The sequence below is a fragment of the Ornithorhynchus anatinus genome, chromosome 13 (assembly GCF_004115215.2).
Source record: "Ornithorhynchus anatinus isolate Pmale09 chromosome 13, mOrnAna1.pri.v4, whole genome shotgun sequence".
Classification (NCBI taxonomy): Eukaryota; Metazoa; Chordata; class Mammalia; order Monotremata; family Ornithorhynchidae; genus Ornithorhynchus; species Ornithorhynchus anatinus.
In genome coordinates, this window is record NC_041740.1 from 14,043,827 (window position 1) to 14,070,538 (window position 26,712).

Genomic DNA, 26,712 nt, shown 5'->3' on the forward strand with positions numbered 1-26,712 from the left:
ACAACCCCTCTCCTTTTACCATCTCTGCCCACGTGTCCCATGCCCAGAACACCCAGAAGAGCAGCCCCACCCTCAGGTGGGTCTAGGGGTAGCCAAGCCACAGCCAGATTTTCAATTCCTTTCCTTATGGTGCCCAAGAAAAGATTGGTAAAAAGGGGTTGGGTAGGGAGCTTTCTTACTTTGAGCACTCTCAGTCTAGCCAAAGACAAAATGTAGAAGGTTCAGGGCTGGGTCTTTTGTGATTGTGGTCAGGAGGTTGGGGATGACTGCAGAAAGTCATGGGTTCTAATTCTGGCTCTGCAACTTGTCTGCTATGTGATCTTGGGTAAGTAACTTCACTTCTCTGGGTTACCTCATCTGTAAAATAGGGCTTGAGACTGTGGGTCCCATATCAACAGGGACTGTGTCTGACCTAATTTGTTTGTATCTACCCCAGTGCTTAGCACAGTGCCTGGCACACAGTAAGCACTTCACCAATACCATTATCATTATTGAAAGATCCAAATCCTTTTTCAGGGGGCTACCCACATGACATGGGAAGCAGCGTGGCTCAGTGGAAAGAGTCTGGGCTTCAGGGTCAGAGATCAAGAGTTCGACTCCCAGCTCTGCCTCTTGTCAGCTGTGTGACCGTGGGCAAGTCACTTAACTTCTCTGTGCCTCAGTTACCTCATCTGTAAAATGGGAATTAACTGAGAGCCTCGCGTGGGACAACCTGATGACCCCAAATCTCCCCCAGCGCTTAGAACAGTGCTCTGCACATAGTAAGCGCTTTACAAATACCAGCATTATTATTATTATTATTAACTTTCCCTCCCAAATTCTTCTCTACTTCATCTCCCTACCAGGCCGCGAGGCTTTCTCTTGTCCTGAACGACTATCCTTTTTCTATGACTGACCTCCAGTGCCCCTGCTGTGACCTGGATCCGAGGGCATAGTCAGGGTGGATGCTTGGAGCTGCAATTTAGTAAAATCAGAACACATCACTGCTCCTCCTAAATCTCTTCCTTTTCTGAACTGCCCCATCACTGTCGACAAAATCCCTATCCTTCCCGTTTCATGCCCTCATCGCCTCTGACTCCTGTCTTTCATTCAGTGCCCACATCCAGTCTCTCAAAGAGCCCTGCTAATTTTTCCTCTGACAACTCATGGACTCCTTTTGCCCTTTCTCCCACAACCCCTCTCCTTATACCAATCCTCACCATCTTCCCCTTGGATTGTTGAAATAGGCTCCTGTTGGATCCCTGCCGCCTATCTCTCCCCATTCTAGCCTCTTCCAGAACTCAAATTGTTTCGTATCTCAATGCATACTCTAAGGATCTTGACAATCAGCCCCAAAGCTCTCAACCAATTGGCTCCTTCTCTGGCTATTCTCTGTTCCTCCTGAACGAACCTCCTCAATTGCTTATCCCTGGTCTGTAATCCCTAACCCAGCCATCGGCTAACCAGGCCCCACAATCCTTTAGCGCCCTGTTACAAACCCATCTCCTGCTTGAAGCCTTCCTTGACTAACTCTCAGGCTGGCTCACACCATCCATCACAGCTTCCTCAAGCAGACAGTTGGGACAGGACCGGCTGCACCATAATCCTGGGTGGTGGGGGATGGCCGGGGCACCCGCCAGCAACAGCACAGGGGAGGGCAATGGACACCTGGCAGCCATTCAGTCCAGGGCTCCAGAGGAGGTTCAGTTGTTAATAGTATTTGTTAAGCGCTTACTATGTTCCAGGCACTGTACTAAGTGCAGGACGTGGCTTCCAGAGAAAGGAAAGTTCTGGGTGATGAGGGCCGAACCATCCTGGGAGGAAACTGGGATGGCCCAGCAGCTGACTGTCTCAAGCCCCAGCTGAGCTGAGCCTCCTCTGTGCTCCATCCTGCATTTTTCCTGGGAGCCAGAGCAAACACGCTTGTGTTTTGTAAAGGGCGGCGGGACCTCCCCTCCTGGCCGCAACATCAGGAGAGAGAATTTTCCAGGCTGTCTGGAAGCGGTCGCCCACATATAGGCCTGCTCCCCGACTTGCTCTAAATCCTTGCCTTACAGCACAGCGCCTCTCTTCTGGGATCCAGTATTCTATGAGAGCGCCTTCCTTGCCTGCCTCCAGTCCGACATACCCACCCCCAGTAACGAAGCCAGCTACAGGCAGCACAGGGCACTAAGGAAATGTGGTCTCCCCTGCCCCTCAGTGTCTGTTATTGACTTCAGGAGTCACTCAGTAGGAACTGGGTGAGCCAATTAATCAATGATATTTATTGAGCACTTATTGTAGGCAGAGCGCTGTACTAGACGATTGGGAGAGTACACCAGACTAATTCCATTTTCAGCCAGGTATGCTGAAGAATCTAGATTTCACCTCTTCCCTGGGACCTGAGTAGCTTATGAGAAGGCCAGAGAACTGGAATATACTGTTTGTAGGCTGGGAACTCTTTGTTCATAGTCATAAAGAGGTCAAAGGCAAATTTATTTGCATGCTTTTTTCCCTATTTGTTTGAGTTTTAGTGTTTCATCACTTTTGCTGTGTCTGTCTCCAATCCTTTCTCCCACTTAAACTTTTACATTGCGAGTCCCATGAGGGACAGGAGATGCTGTTTAATTCCCACCTCCTCCTTTTCTCTCGGCGCCTAGTACAGTGCCCTCCACACAGTAAGCACTTAATAAATACTATTACTACTACTACTATGAAATAAATAAACCCAACAGACATTTGTTTTGGCTTTTCTCCTGGTCCCCGCATCATTTCCTTTGGGATGGCGCCAGAGCTTAAACTGGGCAGAATCTTGCCACATCTAAAAACCTCATCCTTGTCCAGTGGCTCCAGGCCAGTGGGCAGAGCTAATGTTGGGTCAGGTTGTGGGGGGTGTGCCTGGTGATAGCCCCTCTGTGAGACCGCTGCTGTCACAGCCTTGGGACCCCACCAGGGCCCTTTCCTCCAGATCGCAGCCCTCCTAGCACCATGGCTGTCCAGACCCAGTCGCCGGCGGCCTTGCTTGAGGTTGGCTTGGTGCCCGGGAGGCTGACACATAAAGCCGACTGTCTCCTGATGGGATCTCCGGGCTGTGGGTGACGCAGGGTCAGGCGGAAGCCCAGGGAGTCCCCGCCCTCAGAGCCCCTAGGAGTGAGATTTACGATGTGGACAAGGCCAGATTAACTTCCCTGTGGATCTCAAGGCTAGTCAGTGTGTGGGGAGGACATTAAGACACTTGTGATGCCACACCAGGCACATAACATAATAATAATAGTGGTATTTGTTAAGTGCTTACTATGTGCCAAGACCTGTACTAAGCACTGGAATACATACAAGATCAGGTCCTACATGAGACTCACACGGGCTTTGAATCCCTTTTTACAGGGGAAGGAACTGAGGCACAGAGAAGCGAAGTGATTCAAGGTAACACCATAGGTATGTGGCAGAGTCGGAATTAGAACCCAGGTCCTCTGACTCCCAGTCTTGTGCTCTTTTCACTAGGCCGTACTACTTCTCACAAACACCATGTTAGACGTTTTCTCATTCGTTCGTTCATTCGTTCATTTATTCACTTGTATTTATTGAGTGCTTACTATGTGCAAAGCACTATACTAAGTGCTTGGGAGAGTACAATATAAAACAGACACATTCCTGCCCACAGTGAGCTCACAGTCTAGTGGGGGAGACAAACATTAATATAAATAAATACTTAAAAACAGATTACAGATATATACTGATGTATTCATCTTGGAGGAGATCTCCGAAGACACCTCCCCACTCACCCTGGCTCTAATGACTCCAGAGAAGTCTTATTCCCCTTCTGGGTCCTTAAGAACGCTGGTGTCACATCTGGGTGAGGAACTTGATGGCAGAAGTTACAAGGGGAGGAGGCTCGGCAATGAAAATGAACAAGCCGGACCTAAAATCATCCAATGTAGTAGTGGACAGGGGCCAGGCCAGCTGAAAACTGCACTTTCCATCATATAGCTGGGTAACTGGCTACTCTGTGAAAACAACACCTCTACCACGGTGAAAAAGTTCCCAACTTCCTGCAGGGTGGAGCTGGAATTAGAACCCAGGTCCCCTGACTCCGGCCCAAGGTATTGCATTGTATCCTCTCAAGCCTTTAGTACAGAGCTCTGTCAGAAGGGCTTGGCTTCTAGACATGGTTCTGCCACTTCTCTGCTGTGTGAGCTTCTCTATGCCTCAGATAAAACTGTGAGCTCCAGGTGGAACATGGACTGTGTCCATCCTGATTACCTTTTATCTTCCCCAGTGCTTAGAACAGTGTCTGGCACACAGTATGCACTTAACAAATACCGTACAAAACAAAACAAAAAACAGTAAGCGCTCAAAAAGTACCACTGATCGATTGAGGGTGGAATTTTTCGTTACTCGGGATGACATACTAAGAATTGCCATACTTCGGGGACTGCTTATTTCTGAGGCACTGCAATACACCTGTATACACTAAGGATGAAAAAAGACATGTGTGTTGCAAAAGAAACAATGCACTTCAGAATTTCTTTTGGCTTCACTACGTGAAGAAAAATGAAAGATGTAAAGAAAAGAACTATTAAGGTTTGCATCTTTCCTGGGGAAAAGTATATTTATTTTATCTACATATAAAATGTTATTGTCCATGTAGTACTATTAGCTCTGCAGTTTATAAAGGACTTTAGATGCCACATAACCTGCCCTATTGCTTAAACTTCCAAAGCTTGGAAGCAGGGATAGCATTTTTTCTAAGTTCGTGAAACCACACCATCGAAGCGGAAGTCAAACGTGCCTCCTACTGAGCTGACAGAGTATGCCAAATGGCAAACCGATCTCCAGAGTAGCGGCTGGTTGAGGCTTGGCGGACCGGCTAGTTCAAGTGATGAGACCTAATGCTAGTGAAATACGGAAGGTAGAATTCTGCCCGGGAGGAACAAGGCGTGAGTCATTTCCCAGTGTCGTTTTGTGGGCACTGTTATTTACGGCCCAAATACCGTGGGCTACTTGCAGCAACTCTCTCAAGGTGCTGTGTTCCATTAGATTAGTGTCAAAGGTCTATAATTGCGGGGAGTCAATCTGAGGGATGCCAGTGAACCAATGGATTTATTCTTTCAAATAATGGGAATATTTATTGGACTTCAAAGATGTTATCCCCACCTCCCTGCAATCTGAACAAACACCCTTACATGCAGCCCCCTGAAATAACCGGGTTTCTCTTGGCTGCGCAAGTGGATTTGAATGTGTGGGCTTTATCTCTCTTGCTTGTTATTTTGTTTGGTTTTGGAATGTTTTTCTACAGGGACAGGCACTGGGACTGATTCCTACCACTCCTTGCCTTTCCCCGCCTCTGTCAAATTGCCTCTGGGTGCGCATGCCCATCCAAACAGGCATAAGTTAAGTCCCTGACAGGCCCTGGTGTGAGTTGGCTGGGCCACCCCAGGTGGAAACCCACACTTATTACCACGTGATTAGTGCAGTCAAGCATTTAGTACAATGTCTGCCCACAGTAAACGCCCAATAAATACCACTGATGGATTGAGTTATACAGCTCTTGGTAGGCTATCACTGCTGTAACATGATTCAGTTTAGGCTTCTGTTCTTCTTGGCCTCCAGCAAGGGGGTGTGGAAGCAGTTTCTTTGTGTCCAGTGGGAGATACCACGGTCTGTAAAAGGGGGAGAGAGCCTAGTTGGGGCAAACCATTTTGCTTTCCTCTTTGTAAAGTGTATCAAAGCATTAGCCTCCCATCGTAAAGTCAGGCTCATTTTAACCAAGGGGAGACCCCGGCAAAGACTGTTGACATGTCTAGTTTCAAATAACTCCCACAGAGTTATTCTCTGTGGCTGATTGCTTTCTCAGCATTCGAGCATTGTCTGATATACAGGACTTGAAGGCACTGATCTGTAAAGACCAAACTCAGAATCATATAAAACACACATGAAATCATACATAACATAGAGAAGCAGTGTGCCCTAGTGGAAAGAGCATGAGCCTGGGAATCAGAGCACCTGGGTTCTAATCCCAGTTCTGCCACTTGCCTGCTGTGTGACCTTGGGCAAATGACTTAATTTATCTGTGCTTCAGTTACCCCATCTGTAAAATGGGGATCAAACTGTGAGCCCCACTTGGGACTTGGATGGTGTTCAGTGTGATTAGTTTGTAACAACCTCAACGTTTAGTCCAGTGTCTGGCACATAGTAATTGCTTAACAAATACCATTAAAAAAACAAAAAAAATTGTGTTTATAAGCCAAATTGGCTTCCACCTTTCTTAAGACCTTAGCATCATTAGGTGCTGTTTTCTTATAAATAGCATGTACCTAATCCAAGCGCTAAATTAAATTATGCTTAAAATAGTCACATAGTCCACACAGTCAACACCTGGTTTACTGCTAAAAGCAACCAACAGCCTCCACATTAGTAAATGCTCCTTTTCTGTAGCAAGTTGGTGTCTCTTTCTGAGGAGTTCTGGCTTCTCTAGATCTGGGGCAGTTTTGTTTCCATATACTCCTTGGAGGCAGAAGCATAATTATTTGAGTCTTTATGGAGCCCAATTTGGTGAATACTGGAGGTAACACCCCCATATAGAGCATTCCCCCATGCTTGCCGCCTAGCCCAAAGCAGAGTGGCACAAGGTCCCACTCCATCCTCTCTGAATCTGCAACAACAACCTGGATCCATTCTCTGGCTCTATCCCAACCTCCCACTACAGCCTAATTTTCCTGCCCTCATTCCAGCTGTCTGTTTTCAAAAGTGGCACTAATGATGGTGAGATCTTATCCACATGTGCAAGTGTGACCAAAGAGACTGATGTGTGACTGACACAGCCTTTTGTATTATCTGCACATGAGGATGATCCTTGCTGTGCTAATGGGTTTGTTCTTCACGGGGCCCATACAGGCCCATACATGGTCTGCCTCTGGTTTTGATCCTGCCTCTTGACATCTGATTACTGCATGCATGCCCAGCCACTTTTTCCAGTCTTCCAACAGTCCACTGCTATGTCCTTGTGTTTTAAGGGGTCTTATGCTCCTTATTCTGTTCCCCTGGTTTGCACACAGCTCTTGAAGGGGTCTGGTCCCAAGGATAGGACTCAGTGCTCTGGGCAGGTTAGGGCTTTAACACAAGCTTGGAGTCTCAGTGTGTCTCTCTCTCTTCACGCCCCTCCCCAGCCCCTGCCCCCAACCTTCTCCTACGCCCATCTTTCTTGCACATTCAGAGGAGATGATGTAATGGGGAGACAGGCAGGCAGGTATGAGAAGCAGGATGGCCTAATGGAAAAAACACTGGCCTGGGAGTCAGAAGGACCTGGGTTCCACACCCTGCTCCACCATTTTTCTACTGTGTGACCCTGGGAGAGTTACTTAACTTCTCTGTGCCTCAGCCACTTCATCTGTAAAATGGGGATTAAAGCTATGAGCCCTATGTAGGACAAGGACTGTGTCTAACCTGATCAGCTTGCATCTCCCCCAGCACTGAGTATAGTGCCTGGCACATAGTAAGCAGTTAAATACCATTTTTTTTCAAAAAGGTAAGATTTAAATAAATGAGCTGCTGTATGTAGGATAGAGAGGTGTGAATGGGGAGTTTTTCTTCCCATAGAAAACCAGGCTAAACTTCAGTTTATTCTTCTTCTTATGCCACCAAAACCTAAGGAAAGGAGATAGTGGAAGCTGGATGGGAGGACCTCAATATTCCCATTTTACAGATGAGGTAACTGAGCCACAGAGAAGTTAATTCACTTGCCTAGTGTCACACAGAGGGCAAGTGGTGGATAGGGGATTAGAACCCAGCTTCTCTGACTCCTAAAATGGTGCTCTATTCTTTAGACCACACAGTTTCCCTTCTTAATCAAAAGTCCCCTCCTCCCCTCTCCCCTCCCCTCCTCCCCTCTCCCCTCCCCTCCTCCCCTCTCCCCTCCCCTCCTCCCCTCTCCCCTCCCCTCCTCCCCTCTCCCCTCTCCCCCTCCCCTCTCCCCTCCCCTCCTCCCCTCTTCCCTCCCCTCCCCTCCTCTCCCCTCCCCTCCCCTCCTCTCCTCTCCCCTCCCCTCCTCTCCTCTCCCCTCCCCTCCTCTCCCCTCCTCCTCTTTCCCCTTCTATCCTTTCCCTTCCCTTCTCCCCTCCCCTCGTGATTCATCATGACCGCCTTTTCTCTGCCTTGGGTGTCACAGCAGCTCTACATAGTAGTTGTTGATTGTTCCAGGCCCGTTACCAGTCAGAGATGAGAAGGAAAGCCTTCCCTCCCAAGGACCAGCCCCCATACCATCTGTCCTGGAGTAGAGCAGTTTAGTTCCTTCGAGAATTCATTCTTCTCCATTGTTACTCGTGGGATCAAAAAATGGTTGCTCAAATGGCTTCGGGTGGGCTCACTACATCTACCACTTCCAGATCCATAAATCCAGATCTATCTATCGTAATCTCAACGGGGAAAAATATTCATATCTGAATCCTTGGATGCAGCTGCTAACACTAATTAGAAAACCCTGATGTGCTTAGATTTAAGCCCACTTAAATCATGGAAAACTATTCACATGTTGTCATCAGCCTTGGAAAAGTAAAGAATGTATAACTTGTTGATTAAGTACTTACCATTGAAAGTGAATGAGAGATCAGGGAAGATCTGACTTAGAATTCTTGTGAGTTTCTGCTGTTGTGATCATGACATGGGTGAAAATTTAACAATAATAATAATAATAGTATTATGGGCTAATTGTGGGTCAAGCACAGGGGTAGATACAATATATATAGCTCGACATCAGTTCCTGTCCCACTGAGTTAAATCGCAAGTTAGAAATGATTTGGAGCTGTGCAGAGATGCCTATTCAGAATGGCAAATAAAGGTGAAATCAGTATTTTTTAAACAAGTGTTCTTAAAACAAGACCTGGGGCTTCCCTATCAGAGATTTGGGCTATGTCTACACTGGCTGAGTGAAGCAAGAATTTCAAATTTTGGCTATCAATATCCCGTGAGAGATAAATAGCCAAAATAACCCAAATTAACTTTTTTCATAATTGAAAAAGTATATTTCACCTTGCTCTTATGGACACCCACTGGACAGGGACAGAAAAGCCCATTTAATCATTTTTTGAAAAAAGGGATGGGGACCTATTTTAGATGAAGATGGCAGTGCTCTTCAGGCCTTTTATTGTTGGAATTTTGAATATTCCCTCTCATAGAAAGAAAGATTTTTTGTGTCTGATTTGACTGTGTTGTATCTATGCCAGCAGTTGGTTAAGTGCTTGGAACATAGGGAGTGCTTAATAAATGCCACAATTATTATTTTTATCATTATTACTAGCATCATCATTATTGTTGCTATTAGCATTATGAGTAGAATATTCCATTAAAAAGAGCTCAGTGTTTTAAAAACTCAAGCAAAACTAAAAATGTAAGTGGGAGAAATTAATGAGCTGGTTGACACAGGAATCAAGATGGAGAATCTCAAGAGCCTGCTCCTCTCCCCCCGCGCACCCCAGGATATTTGTACCTCCCAAGACCAGAGGAAGATGGACTCTGTCAAAGTAAAGTGAATTCTATAATGCTGCCTCATCTTTGCTGTGCAAAAGTAAAAGCCACAATTAGCTACACATGCATTTGATCTTCATCTACAACTGGGTATCTTTAACTCACACTTTCCAAATAATTTGACACATTAATTGGTAATTATCATGAATAATTAACCACTGTATCATTATTAGTGCACTTATGAAGTTTGTGTGGTTCAGGCTTTAGAAGAAAGGCACAAATTAGCCATGGCTTATTTTCCTTGGTGAAACATTTATTATGTTTTATAAACAACATAACAGCCGGATTAACCCCTCCTTTCAGGCTTTTCCTCATTAAGATAATTACCACCCAAACAATGACTGGTGTCAGTTAGCTCCTCTCTCATTCTAGCATCTTGTGCTGTAAATAGAATTGAGCTCTGAGGTGGGGTGAGAAAGCAGTGGGTGTCAGGATGAGGAGATGATGTAAACTTTCTATTGAGAGAGAGGAAGAAGGGTAGAGAGGAGAGATAGAGAGAAAGGGGGAGAGAAGGAAAGAGAGGGAGTAAGCAAGGGAGGGAGAGAGAGATGGAGAGAGAGGAAGAAAGATATGGGGAGAGAGATCAGGTACATTTTTAAAAACAAGAATGTTTCTGGTGCTTTTCCTTATAGGTTTTACTTTAAAAGGGTGCCACCCACAAAACACTGTAGCCACAGAGGGAGAAACTCTTCTGAGAATACTGGTATAAAGTGATTTTGGAGAACATTGGAGCCTTAACTGAATAAGCCCCCATCTTTTAAGCTCCTGGTTTGCCACTTGTGCAGGGCACCTATTTTTAGAAATCAGCTTATCGAGCTTTAAATAAGATGTCACAATGCTGGATCTCAGGTTTCCACTGAAGGAAATGGAACTCCTCAAGACATGATAAAAGAATATTCAGGGCCCATAGCGGTCTTGGTTGCAGTTTTGTGGTTGGTGATGTACCAAACCTCACAAAAATGGAGGAATCAGCTGGAACAACCACCCAACTGAAGAGTCCCTATACCTAGTCCTTCCCTGTCCACGATTTACTGATTCGGCCCAGTCTTGCCCCTGGGCCAGCAACTCCACTTCTAATCTGATCCTAGCAGATCTGGCACCCCATCGTTAGTAGGGAAGTTTCCTCTCTCGCTTCCTCAAATGGTGCTGATGTCATCATCAGCTCCTCAGATCTACAGCACAATAAGGGCCCTGGGTCGGGGTGGATGGACTGAAATTCTGAAATTTCTGGAACCTGTCAGCAGTGACCCCCAGGGGAGTGTCAAGATCCTCAACTCCTCTATCCATTGCAGCTTCCTCAGTTTCGAATGAGCTCTTGCCAGGCAGTTGCAAACATGAGGATCCTGAGAGCCTCCAAAGCTGTAAATCCCTTCCAATTTAGATGACAAAGTCTCCCATTTGGGATTGCAATCCCACTACGTTCTTTGCTGGTGGTGGGCAGGTGGAAGGAGAGCCAGCATTTAGGCTGTGAATAAAGGAAAGCCAATGGAGAATGGCATCCGGGAGCCTGTGATCCCTTCTTCTTTATGAGCTTCCACTTCCCTGGTCTGGAAGATAATTTTCAAGGCGCTCTGACTAGGCGGCTTTTGCTGAACCTGAATAGTAAGTGAAGAGCCCTGTTACTTATTCTGAGTCCAGGAGCTTGACTACAGTGGGATTATGTGACATAATATTAGAGCATTGATTCTACAGGGCAATTATTTATGATTAGCCAGGTGCAGGCAAGAACACTCAGATCCATTCTTAATGCTGATGAGACTTGTAAAACAATGCCTGGGAAATAACATCCCAGGGGTGGGTTATAATAAGGCGAGAGAGTAATAAAAACCATGGTTTGTAATCGTGGACTTTCAATAGACATTTGTAGCTCATTGGGCAGGGTAGTTACTGGGGACGATGCATTCTCAGAAAGATGGGTGAGAGGAAGGGTAGAGGTTGGGTAGACTTGGACTATCCTCTTAGGCCTGAAAGGGAGACTTCTGTATTCCAGTATGATTTGGGAATGAAAATGCAGTTATATTTTTGGTTCCCTTAGATTGAAAGTTGTTCTTTGATGTTGTTGCCACCCCGTGGCAGCGAGGAGCCGGGGGTAGTAAATTAGCTTTGGAAGCACTGCCCTCCCCAGAAGCACTTTCCTCAGAGCAAGCCTGCCAGGGCTCAACCCCAAAGACACGATGGCAGCAGGGAGGAGTGACAGGGTGAGCCCGGTAAAACCTCGATTGTTGCCTGTGGATCACAAAGAGGTACTATGTCAGGAGGGAGCTAATGATTATTACCATTATTATTAATCATCTAGAACGCACAGGGCCTTGTATTGGGTGTTAGGAAGAAATACAAGGAAAGCAGTTCAGACGAGACCCCTGGCCCACAAAGCGCTCACAATCTAAAATGGGGAGGACAGACCCACAGAACAAAAGACTATTAACCAAACACAATAGAAGCAGGGTAAAGTTCCAGACTAAAAATATCAACTAGAGAGGGGCAGTCCTCAGGCTCCTCTCAGCTCCAGATGACAATCCAGGTTCACACATAGTCTCCCCTTTTCTGGAGTTCTAAAAGTTGCCAATCTTTGATAGACAACTTGATTTTTTGATTGATTAATTGACTGCAAAAAATTATTAGCATGAGGCATCCATCAAGGGGTATTATAATGTTATTTTTCATGGAGAGACTCTTCGAGAACACAACCACTGTGATATAGGAATATTAATTGAATAGCAGAACTAGGAGACACAGTCCCTGCCCCCAGTGCTGCTTGTCTTGTGTGTACATTAACCATAGGGTAGCTTAAATCCAGGTCTTCTGGGGCACAAAGAGGCATTTCCCACCAGAATATTTCATCACAGAAATATATTCTTATGGGCTGCCATCATCACAGTCTTCTAAAGTGCCCAGATCAATTCCTTCAATTTTTGGCCTCAAAGCAAGCAATCAGTCATTAGTATTTATTGAGCCCTCACCCTATGTAGGGTACTGTATGAAAACTTGGGAGGATTCAACAGATCAGAGTTGGTAGACAAGTTCCCTGCCCACAGGGGCTTACAGACCAGAGGGGGCAGGGGGCAACGAATTAATTCAAAATGTGAGATAATCCGAAGGAAGTTAGGGCAAGTGGGTGTGTGAGATCCATGCTGTCTGGCAGTCCCTTCTGAACAAAAATGCTTCATGCAAACTTTGAGGCTGATTCCCAGCATTCCTCTGATTTTCAGAGGAGCTGGACACACTATGCACTGTTGTTGGCACCCTAGGAGATGCTGGCTTTATTTCCCTCAAATAATACAGTCTCCACCAATCTGACTATGATTTTTTAGGGTGGAAAGTGATCACCGCCTTGGGGAAATCAGTCATTTTCTCACACAAACACACACACACATATGCACGGCATCACATCCAACTGTAAGGTAATAAAGAAAGGTTGCCTTTAGCATCCTTTTTACCAGATAATAAATGTGCATTAGGCTAAACAAACTCAGAGGCTGGAGCCTTAGACATTTATTAGCCCAGATAAGCTTTTTAATCGAGTTGAGGGAGCACTTAAAAGGGCAACTTTGGAGAATCTATTAGATCATTTTGAAACATTTTTCTTCTGTCATCTGGGTGAAATGAGCTGTTGTGGTAGCCATCTTGTTCTGAGTCAGCAAAGGGCAGCTGATGGAAGATCAGGCACAGGGAGAGAGTCTGGAGGCAAAGACTTAAATGGTGCAAACTTCCAAGCTTTCCCTATCCGTGGGATTCAGAAACTGAACATCCCTGGGTGTTCTTGATGATCAAGGTCTTAGGCTCACCACGAGGTACTGGGCCCCAGCTCATTGGTTGACTACCATGAAGGGCTTGGGTGTGTGCACTCCTGAGGGAGAGGGAACCTGGCTGGGAATCTTGCAGAGTCTTCCTTCCCTGAGGGCACTGGCAGAAGTCACATTTGGCTTCTCCACTACCCCCATGACACTGCTGCTCTCCTACTCACACCAATTTGACCTGCCCATAATGAGGAAGTAATTCACTGGAAGTGAAGAGTGGGGTATTGCTGCTGTTGGAGAGGAAACCAGGATCCATGGAGTGATTCCAAGGGAGGCTGACACCTTCACTTAGCTGATGTGACTCCTGACTGCAGCTGTCAAGGAAATAAAAATGGAGGCCTTGTGGTAGCCATTTTGGCTTAGCCAGAAACTGAAGTCAGGAGGAGTCGAGTCACAGTGGTTGCGAGAGGGTGTCTTTTGTTGGCTAATTCCTCTCCCCTAGTCTTCCTTTCCTTCCAGATGCTCTCTTTCTGATTTCCTTATATCAGAACCTCTCTCCAAATTTCTCTGTGAATTAGCATGCCCAATGCTGGTTTAATTAGGAAGATGAATTCATTCATTCACTAGTATTTATTGAGTGCTTACTATTTGCAGAGCACTGTACTAAGTGCTTGGAATGTACAATTAGGGAACAGATAGAGACAATCCCTGCCCATTGACGGGCTTACAGTCTAATCGGGGGAGACAGTCAAAAACAATAGCAATAAATAGAATCAAGGGGATGTACATCTCATTAACAAAATAAATAGGGTAATAATAATAAGGTATGTAGAGGTTTGTCTATGTGAACGTGTAAGCCATACTGTGATGTCTCTGTATGAACATATGTGTTTATGTGAATGCAGGAATGTGGCTATATGGCTGACTATGTACTGCATGTGTAATCAGGTGTACGGGGCAGGGAATGTGTCTGTTTATTGTTATACTGTACTCTCCCAAATGCTTAGTACAATGCTCTGCACATAGTAAGTGCTCAATTAATAAGATTGAATGAGCATGTGCAAATTCAGGTCTGAGTGTGTGAACAAGTGTATGTAAGCATGTAAGTGCACCTGTGTGTGAGAGCATTTGCACAGAACAAGAAGAAAAATCAGGATAAATTCAAACAAAAGGAAAAAAACAACTTAGAAGAATGGTGGAGACTATAGTCATCCTTCTCAAGGGATAAAAGAACTGTTCATTGTAGCAATATCCCAAGTAATACATTTTACGCTGGTAATTAGAAAACAAATGAGATCCAGAGCCCTGAACCAGGAAGAGGATTTCAAGTCATTTTTAACTATTATTGTGAGACAGCACCCGTGGCTTCTGACTGTATGTATGATTTGTTCAAGCCAGGGCCAAGTAGATAAACCAACTTAGGAGGAGGTAAGGAAGAGGTCCACGTGGGCTCAAGAGAGCACTTTCTTCCCCAGACTGGAAATTCCCACGGCACTTATGTACATAAACTCACACTCTGCCACTTCTCCCATCTGTCATTTATATAATATCTGACTGCTGCTCTAGATTATAAATTCCTGTGGACAGGGTTCATGTCAACCAACTTTATTATATTTTCTCCCAAGCACTTAGTTCAGAGCTCTGCATATAGTAAGCGCTCAGTAAATACCATTGTTGATAGATTGAATTCCACACACCTGTACAGCAATCATTTCTCCATATGCAACCTGCGTGTGTGAAGAATGATCATGGTTGCTAGATCCAGGAGGACTTTTGTGTCTGCTCTGAGCCTGCACACTCCTTTAATCGGGTCAGAGAAAAGTTCTGATAAAGTGGCTGGGAAAAAATCAAGTAAGCAGCCCCCCACCTCTCCAAAACTCAGTGCAGAGTTAGCTCATGGTGGGAAGGGAATGTGTCTGTTATACTGTTATATTGTACTCTCCCAAGCACTTAGTACAGTGCTCTGGGCAGAGTAAGAGCTCAATAAATACAGTTGGCTGACTGGCTTTCTCATCACGGACTAAGGGCCAGCATCCAGGTAAACCCAGGTAGAGGGTTTCCTCTGAAGCAAACACTCGCCTCTAGCTCTTCTTCTCCCAGAGAACCTTACTCCTGGAAGAGACAGTCCCAGAAATTTGTCTAATGGAACCCTTCCTGAAGTGATTGGCATCAGAGTGGATGTTTGCTTGTATGAGTTTTCCATCCATTTTATCCTTCCCTTTCTCACTTTGGAGCTTCCAGGCATGTTGACCAGGTTTAAGGATACAAGGAGTCCAACTCAAAAATAGCCTTTAATTGACTGCATGTTTAATTTTACAAATTGTGGTTTCTTTGATTAGATTTTTAAGTGTTTATTCACATGATGCACAGGCCGCTGTTTGAAAATTAGTGACACTCTCTTAGCCCTAACTCTTCCATGCTTGTGCTAAGGATGGCTGCTGATGGCTTTCCCAGGTACCAGGCATGGGATGCATGTGAGGAGGTGCAAGGTGCGCTGGGCGCACAGCAGAATCAGGTTGACATCACAAGAGCCATTTTAATGATAATAATAGCAATGATATTTGTTAATTATTTACTATGTACCAGGCACTGTGCTAAGCACGGGTAAATGTAAGATAAATCAGATAGAAATCCTGTCCCACACAGGGTTCACAGTCTAAGGGAGAGGAAGAACTCCCCATTTTACAGAGAAGGAAACTAAGGCACCAAGAAGTTAAATGATTTGCCCAATAGATAGGTGAAAAATAGATTGTCTAGTATGAAATAAAAGTTGAGCACTCTGGATAGCAGATTGATAATTTTTGTATGGGATTTGGTCAGAGGCAGTGGTCCAGCTACCACTTCATAGCAACTCGACTTCAAAATCCACGCACCTTACCCAGTGCTAAATAGTAAAGCTCTGGGTGCCTCAAAATATGATTTAAAGGCAAGTGCTTTATCTCCGGCAGCATCCAAGTTCTAATCTTCACATTGCTGAGGTGCCAGAGACCTGGCCATTAATTTCAGTGCCTCGGTTTCCTCACTTGCACACTGCTCCTTGACTTCTGCATAAGGCAATCTCGAGAATTAATTAGAGAAGAGAACATCTGCCGGACTCCCTGGGTGCCATGGACAACTGGGTTAGGCAAACACCAGTTGTTATTTCAGCATGAGGATCTGAAGTCGACAAGCTTTCCCAAGAAGGATGCTGACAGATCGGAAGAGATCTGACAGATCTGTTTTACTGTTCTTTCCTGGCTCCTTATTATGTGGATAATTACTGATTAGCCTTGCTGCCGCTTGACAGCACCCTCCATATTAGCGTGCATTTTCTGTTTGTCTGGCCTTGTGGGGCCCCTCATCCAGGGAGAGGAGGGAGGGAGGGGAAGGAGAGTATGGGGAGAGAAGAGGGAGGGAGAGAGGGCTCAATTAATGCTGGAGATTGACTGGCTTCTCTTTGATGGAAATCAGGTTTTCTTCAATTTGACCTCTCTCTGTCATGTATTTTGTTGGTGGGTTGAAACATGGAATCTGGTTAGGCTAGTCAAAGCTTTCTGGAAAGGGGATTTACCCATTTATTTTCAGGCAACCAATTCAAAAGCCAGGAGTGATTTAAGTCAGACCTATAGAACATTTTTATTATCCATAGCAGGCTGCCAAGGTCAGAGGTGGAATCTCCATTCCTGCAGAGTTCTCGGGAAAGGAAGAATAGGCACCCAGCTAAGGAAACTGAGGCACAGAGAAGTTAAGTGACTTACCTAGAATCACACAGCAGGCAAGTGGCTGAACCGGCATTAGAATGCAGGTCCTCTGACTCCCAGACCTTTATTCTTTCCACTAGATCCACTGCTTCTCTTGTACCACTTAGTACATTGCTTGGCAAATAGTAAGTACTTAATAAATACCATAATCATTATTATTTTTATTGTAGCTCCCTCACTGCTGGCCTCATAATACCTCACAAATATCAGAGTTGTGAAAATTATCTGGGGAAGAGAACCAGATATAATCCTCCCCAGCACCCACGCTGCCCACTTCCTTCCTGGTCTCTGAGACGGAGCCCGGAATCTGGACACGTGTTTCATCTCATTGGCCTCCTGCTCCCCTGGCTCTCGGACCCTGGAGACTGTGTCTTTCAGCACCCCAAGCCCAGCCAGGCGAGGCCAGGAGCCCGGCTGCCTTCAGTCCCACTTACCCTCGGGCCACAGGGCTGGCCCAATTCACCCTCTTCCCCACTGCTTCAGAGACGCGATTTCCCTTTTTGGCATTTTGGCTCTGTGCATATTTACTGGGGCGTGTTAGAGCAGGACAGTCATACCTTGGGATCTTTTTATCAAGATGAAACAGGTGCACAGTCTTTCTTTAGCAACGCCTGTCAGCTGCAACAGCTGGGAGTTTTCCTCCCCCAGCACTTGAATGGTGCAGCTCCGCCAAGGCGGGCAGTAGGCACGGGGGAGGCTGCAGCCGGGGCCTCCTCCAGCTCTGCGCGGAGGAAACTGTGCCCCTGGTACTCGGGCAGAGAACAGATAGTACCCTCTCACGATTAGCTGCTGCCAGCAGGGCCGGCCTAGGGCGTCCTGGTCAGTCTGAAGGAAAACAGGATTTTCCATCCACAGAGCACCCCCCGGGCAAATGATGGTCTCCAGTCCATCGCCCGATCCCGGTGAGGATGGGGAGTGGACGGGGATCACAGGTGGATGAGCGGCGGGGGAGGGGAGAGGAGCTCCCAGCAGTCAGCCATCTCCACTCCATAGGGACCCGGCTGCTTGGGTGGGTGGGCCCCTAAACCTGGGCCCGCGCCTCTCCTCCTCATCTTCGGCTTCTACTGCCCTTCGCCCGGACACCGATCTGGCCCCGGAGCCCTGGCTCGGATGAGCTTTACATCATCTTCTAATGTAAACAATATTGTAAGAGAGTCGGACAGCCCCACAGGCTTTTCATTGAGCCGTGATGGATGTGCGGACGGGTGGAATTGCAGTGATCCGGCATCAGTCACCGCTCCAGCTTGGCTCTAAAACTGACCCTGTTAGCACAGGCTGACTTGGCTCATTTGTCTCTGGAGTACCAGGGGATTTTCAAACAGCTGTGGATCCAACCATTTCAAACAGGAACATAGTTTTGGTTTGTGGTAAGAAAAACACAGGCCACATGGGCGTTGAGAACACAGGCCTCGGCATTTCTGGTTGGCTGGGGCAAGTGACAGGGTTTGGGAGGCGGGACGGCGTCCCACCTTTCCTCTTTGATTTGCACGTGGGGCAGGAGCCGTCAGGCATTTCGGCTCTGTCTGCCTCGGCCCCTTCCTGGGCCCCCTCCTCTCCCCTCCCTCTCCCAGTGGCCGTTGCCATTAGAGCCGGGCAAGGATTCAAAACCATGAAATACTTAAGCGGAGGAAGTATCTGTTTATTCACCTTTGATATTTCTCCCATCTGATGTGCTTTCTCCTCAGCACTAGTGGCTTAGTGGCTCCTATTGGCAACAGGGTGGCTTTAGCCTCATGACAGAATCCTCTGTTTGCACATAGTAAGCGCTTAACAAATTCCACAGTTATTATTATTACTATTAAGTTTGAGAGCCTGGAGGTTGAACTATTGATCTGGAAAAAATATTCCTTTCCAAAGTTGCTTCTCTCTCTCTCTCTCTCAATTTCTCTCTGTATCCATCTCTCTCTTTCTCATTTTCTCTCTGTCTCACATTCCTCCTTCCCCCCATCCCTCTCACTTTGGGCTCTCCCCAGGCATGTCTGCTCTGAAGAGTGATGAATTGGAATCTGGAGTCATTACCTCAGCAGTGTGGCTTGAGTCTGTCTGTGGTGTTTGGACTGAAAAAACAAGCTCTCCTAGTCAACAGGATGTACAGAGCAACAAAGCCTCCCACCTTATCCCTGCCACCCCTCCCTAACCACCCCCACCCTCTGTCCGCTCACGCCCCCCCAGCTAGGAAATCATTCGCACAGTAACAAGAACTGGTCTTCTCATTTCCTGGCTTCTGCATCACTGGGGCCTCATCCAGCAAGGCTAATGGATAAAGCCTGACTCCAGCTTGGTGACTCAGCGACGTTTGGTAATAAGGCAGCCAGACTCCCCTTCAGAATCTGTTCTGTTTCTACCTCAGTCTCTCCACCTCTCTGCCACCCCAGCCGCCTTCAGCCCTGGCAACTCAGCCAAGAGAGAGGCCTGCGAACTAGGGTGGGAGCCCCCTGAAGTGCCCCCCACCCCGCCCCATAACCCAAAGTGCCCCTTTACACCTCGCCCTACCCTGAGCTCGAGAGGCTCCTGGTCAGTGTGGGGAGGGTGTAAGGGGGGGTGGAAAGGCAGTTCCCAACAAGCAGCAATGGAGTCATTTGGGCCAAGGAGAGGGAGTGAGTGAAAGTGAGGGAGCTGGGAGGAATCCATAATCCATTCACATAATGGATGGGGATGTCAGAATAGCACCATCTGAGGTATGAGCACCTTGACTCCAAACAGAAACTTATTGGCGGTATCGGGTTTCAGGAATCTGCTGGAGGTGGGGGGCGGGGGGAGCTGGTGACTGGAATAGGCCCTTCCCAGTCCTGGCCCTTTCTTCCCTGACCTCAAGTTCTAAAGGGGAGAAAAGGGAAGAAAGGTCTGGGGGCTGCTCTTGGACCCACCCTGACTGCCCTCCCCCCCCCACTCCAGCCTCTGGGCCCTGGGTCTGTACCCGTGGTGCCCGCTCTAAGCCCTAGCCCTGGCTGGACGCTCACATTCCTGGGAAGCAGGTTCGTTCCAAGTGAGCTTGTGGTTTTCCGAGCCCGTGAGAACTCCGCCAGGGGACGGGAACGGGCCGTCCAGAGTCTGGTTAACTGTCTCTCACCTCGTCACTCCTCGTGCTCTCTTTGGCCATCCTTGAATCACCGTGCGGTCTCAGTCGTTTAGGGAAGATACGTGGCAGACCCCATGGACATTTAGGAGTCTTCCGCAGAAGCACCAAAACTTTTTTGAGGGAGGGAAATTTGGGGTATTTTGCCTCCTCCTAGTTGAGACAGGCTATCGCAGTACCTGAGCAATTGGTGGTGTCAAGGGGTCCCTGCCCTGGAATTGGAACTGGAAGCAGCATGGCTTAGTGGATAGAGTATGGGCCTGGGAATCAGAGGACCTAGGTTCTAATCCTAGCTCTGTCACTTGTCTACTGTGTGACCTTGGGTAAGTCACTTAACTTCTCTGTGCTTCAGTTAACTCATTTGTAAAATGGGGATTAAGACTGTGAGCCCTATGTGGGACAGGGACTGTGTCCATCCTGGTTATCTTGTTCCTACCGCAGTTCTTAGTACAGTGCCTAGCACATAGTAAGCATTTAACAAATACCATAGAAAACAAACAAAAAAACCTGGAGAGTCTGGAAACTAGTCAGGAAACACTTATAGGCATATAGAATCTGCCCCACTTTCCTTTTAGACTGGGAGGGGCCTCAGGTGTCGAGGTCCTGGAGGGCGGTAAGACCATCTGGAGATGAGAAAGCAGGACCTGGCTTGTGTCCGGGACCTCTGGCTGGTCCCTCTGTTTGCCTTGGCCTGTCCTCCTTCAGTCTTATAAACTCTCCCTTCAAAAGCAGTGAGAAGGTCTCACTCAATCTGTGTGCAAAATGCACAGTGAGTCTCAGAATCTGCACATACCTCCTCCTCTCTGTCTGTCTAGTTAGCTCTAGCACTGTTCTGCAACTCCCGCCTCTTGAGCTAGATTTTAAGGTAGAAAAATGTTGCTTGAAGCAGTTATTTTAATAATAATAATAATAGCATTTACTAAGCACTTATGTGCTAAGCCCAGTGCTAAGTGCCAGGTTAGATAAAAGATTCTGTGTTTATTCATATATTTCCCAACTTTTTTTTGCAAAATTGTTTCAGTCCCAAAAGAGGGTGGGACTATTAGGCAGGGAACAAAGAGATCAGGAGGAAAAAAAAGAAGAAAAAAAGAGAAGGAAAAAGAGAAGGAAGACAAAGGTAAGAGGGCCTTACTTTCATTGCACTTTCCTAAGTGCAATAAGAAACAGTAACCACCACTCCCTTCTCCTATTCTTGTCCTGGTACTCGCCTGCACATTTCAAATATGAGACTTTTATGGCTCAAGCCTATTCCAGGCATCCTGATTCCACCTTTCTTCACTATCACTGTTTAAAAACAAAAAATTCATCCTCAAAAATTAGGTGTGTGTGTGGGGGGGGGGGGGGGAATTATGCAGTAGAGGCAACTGTGTGATTAAAGGTGGTGGTCAGACCGGAACCAGTGTGTGCCCCCTCATGGGGCTCAGTGGAGGGAGGAAGAAAAGGCATTTTACTCCCTTTTTTACAGGTGAGGAAACTGAGGAACAAGTGTGTGGTGTCGAGTACTGGCTAGCTAGAATTAGCAGCCCCAACCTATATCCCTCTCAGGTGAAACTCAGCTAGGTCTGGTGGAGGGAAGGATCTTCCAGACTCTTCCCTGTTAGGCGAGCCAAGGACATACACTTCCCAGCCCCCTTTCTGGATTGAGACTTCAAATTCCGGTCCAGGAGTCCTGAAAACTGGGAGGAGGTGATCCCTGTAGCTGACTCCATGGATCCATCTCGCCCGCCCATGAAAGTCCATGTTCCTGTTGGTCAACCCGTTGGTCGGGGTCTTTACCTGGCAGGACCTGAGTCTGGAATGAGAGGGTTTCAGCTCTGCTATTTGTGGGGAGGTCTGGAGCCCTCTAATTACATTAGGAGACCTTTCGTTTCTCAGCTGGTTTTTATTACTCATTCATCTTTCCAGAGTCGTTTTTCCCCGCTTTGCATTTCCCAACCCCCCCTGGAGATTTCATGCTTATATCTATCTTGGGATGTCCTCACCTGCCCCCCTCAAGCTGTCATGATCCGATTCTTCCTCTGACCAGTCTTTGCCAGGCCTGCTCAATCTCATGGACGATTGGGTAACGTCTCTAGGCCCGGCTGCGGGCCTGGTGGGCTTGTCCTGAAGTGGCCTGCTTCAGGCCTGGAAAATGCTCTCCCTGGGCTCTAACCTCACAGTGATACAATTGAGCTCAGAGATTCACAATCCCACCCATGGGCTAGACGCTGCCCGGACATTGGGCTTCAAGTGAGCTGACTGGGCCCGCCTAACCCCTGACCCCTGACCTCCGATCCCTGGTGGCTCTTCCTGCTTTGTCCCCATTTTCCCCTCTGAATACCAGCTCTCCCACTTCCCGGCCACCCCTCACTGGCTTGGGGTCGGAGCTGCAGAGGGCAGAGTTTGAATGGGGAGTGCAGGGGCCTTCAGGATACCGGTCCTCTCTGCCCTGCCCTCCTGACTTCCCCAGGCCTAGCTCCCTCGGGGAAAATGATTGCCAGAGGGAGAAAGGGGAGAGTGGAGTTGGGAACCTTTGCTGGGATTAGAGGGACTGGACCGTGGTGGATCGGTCAGGAAGTGCTTGGGGTAGAGATGAGCCTGGAGTAGAGTTTGGAAAGGAGGGAAGAGTATAGCTTGATGGGGAAGTGGTGGTGGTGGGACTGGAAACTCCTATGGGCTGTAAGCTCCTTGTAGGCAGAGAACATGTCCACCAGCTCTGTTATAGAACTCACCCAAGCATTTAGTACAATGCTCTGCACACAAATGATTGATTGGAAGATGTATGTGAGTGTGTGTTGCAGGGAGGAGGAGCTAACCCTGAGGTAAAGTGAGATGGCTCAAATAATGACTTGGAAGCTGGAGAGGGTAGAGGCCTGAGCTAGAGCAGGGAGCAAGAAGTGAGCTGTGGGGGGAGGTTATGGCACTCAGGTAAAGTGGCACCCACTTTGAGCTGCAGTAATAGCTGAACATCAGGAGAAAACATTCTCTCAGCCTTATAATAGTTACAAAAGTATAATGAAGAGAGAATGACTGAAGATGGCAGTGAGAAGGGAAGGAAATGAAGCAGGGTGCAAGCTAAGTGAAATATAGGGGGAGTTGAGCACAGATCTCAACTGAGATGCTCAATAAATACTGTTGCCTAAGTTGTTGTAGACTAAACGCAGGCTTGGATGGGTGTTAGCTGCAGGACCAGTAATGATAAAGACCCAGGCTGAAGGGCCTGGCAGCTGTCACTGGATGTCAGGCTGTGGCAGAAGCCGAGGTCCTCAGTTGCTTTGGTAGGCATCATCCCTGTGTCAGGATGGAGCAATAGGGCAAGCCCATTGGCCGGGCTGCCCAACTTCTCAGCCACTACATGCCAGGAAGTGGGCAAAGTTAGCCCCCGTCTATTTGGTGGAAAGGCTGCTCTTCCCCGAATGGGCAGGGTGGATGGGCAAAAGCCTTCCCTTGTGAGTGAGGCTGGAGCGTTGATTGAACACATCTCGAAACTCATGTCTCCTGCTCGAGGTAACCGGGCCTTAAGCAGTAGCTGGGCGAGACCTTGAGACCTCTCAGAGCCCTGGGCTGCCCCAAAGCCTTGTGGGAATGGGAGGTCACTTTCCTGCTCAAGCTGGGTTGCTGGGACTCTCATCAAGGTTGTGGCGTTTGTCTGACGGGATGAGACCTCAGTCAGGGGCCACTCCCTCAGCCTGGCAGGCAGGGCCTAGGAGAAGTCCCAGAAAAGTCCCTGGTTGGACCCCTTAGGTTGGGCAGCAGCCAGCAGAGCCCTGGAATTTGGAGCCACCAGCATGAGCCTACAAATGACCTGGTAGCTGCCCTCTGGTGGCTGGGGGCCAGTGAGATGAGTCTGGGTGGCCAGGGCTGGTGGTCCATTTGCTGAGCATCAGTGGTAGGGTTTGGAGCCAGTCCAACATGTCTGAGGGAAAGTGGTTGCTTCCTCTAGACTACGGGTACAGAAGGATCTCAGTCCTCCTCCAGCTACGTCATTCCGTCACCCCCTCTGCCAACAACTACAAAAGAGAGTCTTGGAGAGATGTGACACAGACATTTCCTTCTCCCCATCACAGCACAAAGCTTTCCCACCATTGCAGTTCATCCTGGCTAGTACTCCAAAAGCTGAAGAGAACTTCCTCCCTCCACTTTCTAGCCCACGAAAGTCTGCTGGTGGTGTCTGTAACCCTTCTGGCCCTCAGTTGGGTAACTAAGAAAAATCAAACTCGTGTCTCTGAGTCCTGAGTTCCTTCCTCCAAATCCCCAGGGGCCAGCAGAGGCTGGTCTGGAGGCCTGCAGGAAGCCCATACTTTACTCCGGACCCTCTTTCTCCTTGTGGCTCTGCCCTTTGGGTCCTCTCTCCAAGAGAAACACCTAGCCGGGCCCTGTATTGGGTTTGCCCCAGATGTGAAAATGCCAGGGGCCACTTTCCCTCCTTGAAGACCCAGGAATCTGGGTGTAACAACTGGTGGGAGTCTGTGCCGTGCCCCAGATCACTGAGTCATGCTCTCTGGTGGGCACAGCCCTGCTCCTGCTTCCCTCTCTCTTCTCTCTCCCACCCAAGGCACAGGCTTCTGCTTCCCTGACCGCACTGCTTCCTCATGCTGCCTATTATGTGTCAAGCACTGTACTAAATGCTGAAGTATTTTATCTCTTACGTGCTTAGTACAGTGCTCCACATACAGTAAGTGCTCAATAAATACCGTTGAGGATGGCTTAGTGGCAAGAGCCCGGGCTTGGGAATCGGTGGACATGGGTTCTAATGCGGGTTCCGCCACTTGTCCTTGGCCAAGTCACTTAACTTCTCTTTGCCTCAGTTACCTCTTCTGTAAAATGGGGATTAAGACTGCGAACCCCACATGGGACAACCTTCACATGGGATGACCTGCTTGCCTTGTATCTCCCCCAGCGCTTAGAACAGAGCTTGGCACATAGTAAGTGCTTAACAAATGCCATCATTATTATTATGATGATGATGACTCAGAGTAAAGTTCAATCTCCTCCTCTGGGAGGCATCCCTGAAATTGCCAGCCAGTCCTTGAAGAGTTAAAGCTGCCCCTAACTCCGGGAGAATGAGGCCAGCTGGAGCATTAGCAGTGATCCCCCCTTGGGAGGAAGCCTCTCCACTGATCTTGGCAGCTGCCACTGAAAAGCTGCTCCCTTGCCCGGCCAGGCTCCGTGGGGGCCAACCGATATGCCCCGCGTTTCTTGGGGCAGGAAGTCCTGAGGCCGGGGTGGGCTCCTGCCGCCCACCCAGCCTACCAGACTCGGCCTGTGGCCCCCGAGCAGCTGCCACCCCAGAATAGACCCCGTGGGCTGACACTGTTCCCTGCTCCGACGGCGGCCAGTGTTAGATGCCTCGGAGGAATGAGCAAGCCTGCCGCCTCACAGTCCCATTGGGCAATTCTCCAGGGCGGGGATTGGGGGAGGGAGGTCGGAGAGAGGCTGAGGAGAATGTCATGAAGGAGGGAACGGAGGGCTGTAGGGGAGTTTTGACCTGAGCCCAGCTGGTGATCAGCTTTCGCCACAAAGCATGACGAGCAATATCCCTGGTAATTTGGTCCTGGACAGAATGTAACTACAGATGTGGCCCTTATGGATCCAACCGCTCTCCCTTCCGGCTCTAGGTTCAGATAGGAAACAGGATACCAGGGCCTTGGCCAAGGTAGTACTCTGTCATTCAAGTTCTTCTGAGCTAGTCCCGCCTCCAGCCTCCCTCTCTGTCCCCAAGGTCCTGGGGTCAGGCTTGTGCTGTTTGCTTGGCTACTGCCCAGAGTGCATTTTGTCTTCCTGCCAGCCCCCAGACCTTGCTTAGAATGTCTGGATTAAAAAGATACAGAGGTATCAGAGGGCTTTCAGCAAATAGGGTGCTTGGACAATTATTAGGGTTTTCTTCTCTAAAAGAAAAAGAACCAAAGAAAGGTGGTGATGATGTTAATATATTGAGTACTTACTAAAAGTCAGGTTCTGGAGTCAATCCCAGACACTCAGAATGGACACAGTCCCTCCCTAAGAGAACAGGCATTTATTTTATCCCCATTTTACAGACCACACACAACTGAGACCCAGAGAAATTAAATAATCTGCCTGAGATGACACAGCAGGGAGACAGGAGACCCAGTTTCTAGCCACTTGCTTGCTTGTGCTCTATCTACTAGGCTCCACTGCCTCCCACCAGGCTTTGAAAGCCAGTGGACTTTTGTCTGAAATCCAAGTCATTTCACCTTCCGCTGGACCAAAGGACAGGAGGAGGAATAGGGATGGTCCCAGGATAACGTAATCTACTTTTTATTCAGAGGAAGTAAAATATGATAGTCCCATCTTCCCCACTCTATCATCTCTGCCTGGCCGTCGGATAACCCTGCCCTCTTCCTGCCCCAGGCCTCTCCTGATCTCCCCCTCTTCTTTCTTTAAACATTTCCTCCTTTCTCCTACCCACAGGAACTTCAAAAATGGTATTCCCGCATCCCTACCCAAGCCCTGAACCCTAAATCTCTTCACTGGAGAGGATTGGTGGGGGAGGGTGAGGCTGCCTGATCAACAGGTGAGGACATGGTAGGAGGGACTACATGACTTGATTGTTTCAATAATAAGAAAAAATAATTGTGATATTTGTTAGGCTCTTACTATGTGACAGCACTGTTCTAAGCTCTGAGGTAGATGCAAGTTAATCAGGTCAGGCACAGTCCCTGTACCACATAGGGCTCACAAT